Raw genomic sequence first — 4,588 nt, forward strand, 5'->3', positions numbered from 1 at the left:
TATAGGGGCAGATGATAGATGGACAGTAGTATATATAGGGGCAGATGATAGATAGACAATAGGATATATAGGGGCAGATGATAGATAGACAGTGGTATATATAGGGGCAGATGATAGATAAATAGATAGCACAGTAATATAGAATGTAATCTTTCAGACAGAACTGGCATGTACTGAGCCTGGCCTGCCCATCCATCAACGTGTGGATGGAGCCGAGAGACTGGCCGACAGTGGCTGACATGCGGTTCCTTCACACCTCAGAGACACAGTGCTTGGGAGTCATGGCGTCCTGGATTTATCAGCCACCCACACAGTTGCTGACATGCGGTTCCTTCACACCTCAGAGACACAGTGCTTGGGGGTCATGGCGGCCTGGATTTATCAGGCACCCACATCAGCTCTTATCTTTGGGGAAAAGGTAGGCTTGTTGTTTTTAATGCATCAAAAACAGTGCTTTCATCTATCAGTCCAACGGAATCATTCACAGGAGTTCCCTCTAATTTTTAACACTATCCAGCTTAATCCTGCATCATCTTAAACATACCTTCATTATCCCGTTACAATTATCCTTCATTATCCCATTACAATTATCCTTCATTATCCCAGCACAATTATCCTTCATTATCCCAGCACAATTATCCTTCATTATCCCAGCACAATTATCCTTCATTATCCCAACACAATTATCCTTCATTATCCCAGCACAATTATCCTTCATTATCCCAGCACAATTATCCTTCATTATCCCAACACAATTATCCTTCATTATCCCAACACAATTATCCTTCATTATCCCACCACAGTTATCCTTCATTATCCCACCACAATTATCCTTCATTGTCCCACCGCAATAATAGTCCATTTATTTTCAATCCAGAAATATCAACTTTTTTTTTTTAGTCTAATTTATTGTCAAGTGTAGTCAGACTGGAGGGTGGATTTGACTAGTAACCAAGGACACTCATTCCTGCCTCTTAACTATACTGTAGGCTCATCAAATTTCATACAACCATAACTGAACTTTTTTTTTTTTTTTTTATGTGTCCGACTCTGGGCATAGGCTTCACAGCCTGCTCTCAAGGCCCAGTAGTCCTCCTACGTACCGCACACCTCTACATGTCACCACTTCACCACTTCGGCGCTAACACCCACCTTCTATATTGAATACATGCTAGGGCTGTCTCATACAGGACTGGTGTATTGGTATTAGCGGGGGTATTTTTATGGCACTAACACCCACCGTCCATATTGAAATACATGCTAAGGCTGTCTCATACAGGACTGGTGTATTGGTATTAGCGGGGGTATTTTTATGGCACTAACGCCCACCGTCCATACTGAATACATGCTAGGGCTGTCTCATACAGGACTGGTGTATTGGTATTAGCGGGGGTATTTTTACGACATGTCGGCGGGTCTTCTGGTTGATCAGTAAAGTCTGATTTTACGAAATTCAAATCCTTAAACTGTTCCCTGCCCCAGCGGGATTTGAACCTGGGTTCGTTAGGACTGCAGGCCACCTCTCTACCGACTGAGCCACCGCCTCCCCCAAACTGAATATAATCATCTAGAAATGCAAAAAGTAATGAAATAGATGTCACGTAATTCAAGGGATTAAGTAAGGACTGCCAGTACAGTTAGGACTGTCAGTACAGCTAAATAAGGACTGTCAGTAAAGTTAAATAAGGACTGTCAGTACAGCAAAATAAGGACTGTCAGTACAGTTAAATAAGGACTGCCAGTACAGTTAAATAAGGACTGCCAGTACAGTTAAATAAGGACTGTCAGTACAGTTAAAGAAGGACTGCCAGTACAATTAAATAAGGACTGCCAGTACAATGCAGCTTTGACAATCCTGATCTCAAAAGTTCATATACATCAAAAGTTTGAGTGTGATAGTATTTGAAATTACTTCTGTCTTGCCACGTTGAGTACACCGCTTCCCATCCAATCAGCGAAGTTAAGCAACGTTGGGTCTGGTTAGTACTTGGATGGGTGACCGCCTGGGAACACCAGATGCTGTTGGCATCCCTACGTGTCAAGTGGGGTTGGTGGAGGATTAGTGCCCCTCCCTGTAAAACAATTAACTCTAAGCCCTTGGCCACCCCATTTGGGATACATGGCGTCTGGCAATGGATGGATGGACTTCTGTCTTTGCTTGCAGAATTATCCCACAGATTTGCCCTGTCAAAGATATACTGTGTCTCTGTGTAGACCATGAGATAAGGCAAGGATAGTCAACTTACACTACTATGAGTATACAAGAAGGATACTGCAGTAGATAGTTTAGTGTACCAAATTTATGTATAGACCCAACATGACGAGACAACTCAGGGATAGCCAACTGTATAGTAGTTATAAAGTTCACATTTTTCAGATGTTTGAGCTGTCCATGGCTACATCTAAAGTATAGTATTGTACTATGAATTTTTGTGGCTGCACTGTATGTGTTACAGTACAATGCATTCATGTTTGTTTTTGTGGCTGCACTGTATGTGTTACAGTACAATGCATTCATGTTTGTTTTTGTGGCTGCACTGTATGTGTTACAGTACAGTGCATTCATGTTTGTTTTTGTGGCTGCACTGTATTTGTTACAGTACAGTGCATTCATGTTTGTTTCAGGTAAACATGTTTGTAAACAATCTTGGAGACAGGTGGATTATGCAAGAATTTGGAACTGAGTAGCAGCACCACAAGCCCACCCTTCAGCGGGAGTGTCACTGAAGGCAATAACAGTAGGGTGTTTGGCCCAAGGCCTAGACACCCTCCTTCAGGATATTCTGGTAGGCTTGGTTTAATTCCCCATCTGTACTTATCATGTGTTTAGATCTTCACTGTTGTATATCCACAGCAGGTGTGTCAAGCATTGATAATACAGTATTACAGTATAAACAAATAGAAAAATCACAATGGTCCTTCACAGGGCATGCTTAATAAACATCCCCACAAATGGTGAATTCCTTAAATATTTGGTGCCTGTCCCCACCCCATCCCACCACAAATACAAGAAATATTGTGCTAGTGAAGGAGTCAGCCTTTTCACACACAGCAGTAATTTTCTGGCCAAGTGAGTTTATTCAGTACACAGTGCTTTTCAGATGGGGGAACGTTTGACTGGCCGTTGATTGACTCCCCACCCTCCCATTCAAAATCACTTACTGTGGGATCATATCAAAATGGGACTTTGGGGGGTAATTTTTGTGACTTAAATCATGTTCATATGCCAGTTTATAAGAGATGTGTGTGTGTGTGTGTGTGTGTGTGTGTGTGTGTGTATCAGCATGCATCTTCAGGAGGTATTTACATGACACGAATCACATCATAGTGAATGAAGGGGTTAAAGAGGCAACCTAAATACCTAGTCATGTTGTGAAACTTGATAAGTCTCAGTGATAAGGTAGGAATGAGTCTCCTTGGTTAATAGTCAAATTTATCCTCCAGTCTGACAATGTTTGGCTATTAATTGAGCTGAAAGAGGTCAAGGATTTTTGTCAGATGAAATTAAACAGACATCAGTAACAAAATTTACTTATACAGGAAGGAACTGTAGAGCAGGCTTATCAGCAGCTCTTGTGTGAGGCCCTGACAATGTATGGATGCCTGCTAGTACACTGCATCAGCAGCAGCCCACAGGAGGCCATGCCGGACTACTTCAGTGTGGCCGTCAACAATGTATGGATGCCTGCTAGTACACTGCATCAGCAGCAGCCCACAGGAGGCCATGCCGGACTACTTCAGTGTGGCCGTCAACAATGTATGGATGCCTGCTAGTACACTGCATCAGCAGCAGGCCACAGGAGGCCATGCCAGACTACTTCAGTGTGGCCGTCAACAATGTATGGATGCCTGCTAGTACACTGCATCAGCAGCAGCCCACAGGAGGCCATGCCAGACTACTTCAGTGTGGCCGTCAACAATGTATGGATGCCTGCTAGTACACTGCATCAGCAGCAGGCCACAGGAGGCCATGCCAGACTACTTCAGTGTGGCCGTCAACAATGTATGGATGCCTGCTAGTACACTGCATCAGCAGCAGCCCACAGGAGGCCATGCCAGACTACTTCAGTGTGGCCGTCAACAATGTATGGATGCCTGCTAGTACACTGCATCAGCAGCAGCCCACAGGAGGCCATGCCAGACTATTTCAGTGTGGCCGTCAACATGCTGGAGGGTAACGATGGTTAGTAACATACCTTTTTTAACCTGACCTGGCTTAAATTTCTCATCTCTCCAAGTTGAATGCGGAGTTGTAAAAATATATTGACACTGAAATATAATGTTAGTTGTGACAAAGTGTCATGGAGAGGATATTGTAGCTGTAGTACTGTATTGTCTTCTGCCATTGAGCTATTTAAAGTAAGTAGAAAAGGATGAAAATGTGGACCAAATAAGAGTACAAACAGTATAGTAGCTGTGTAGTTATTCTTCAAGTAATTTCTGTTCAGCCACCTTACTTTAAAAGAGTTTGTATTTGTTAGTATTTTGTTTGTAGTGTCCAGGCTGCAGAGCATGTGAGAAATTAGCTTAGGGGGGTTCTGTCATGGCCATCCCCTGTTTGGGGGTTCCCAGCAGGAAGCAGGTGTCA

At 43.2% G+C, this 4,588-nt stretch overlaps 1 pseudogene; it reads left to right on the top strand.

The window, feature by feature from the left end:
- Window positions 1-1,909: 1,909 nt before the first annotated feature.
- Window positions 1,910-2,028, top strand: LOC145412025 (5S ribosomal RNA; annotated as a pseudogene).
- Window positions 2,029-4,588: the final 2,560 nt, after the last annotated feature.

This window comes from Coenobita brevimanus, chromosome 91, assembly GCF_032717465.1.
Source record: "Coenobita brevimanus isolate Jiangsu-jjx chromosome 91, ASM3271746v2, whole genome shotgun sequence".
NCBI lineage: Eukaryota > Metazoa > Arthropoda > Malacostraca > Decapoda > Coenobitidae > Coenobita > Coenobita brevimanus.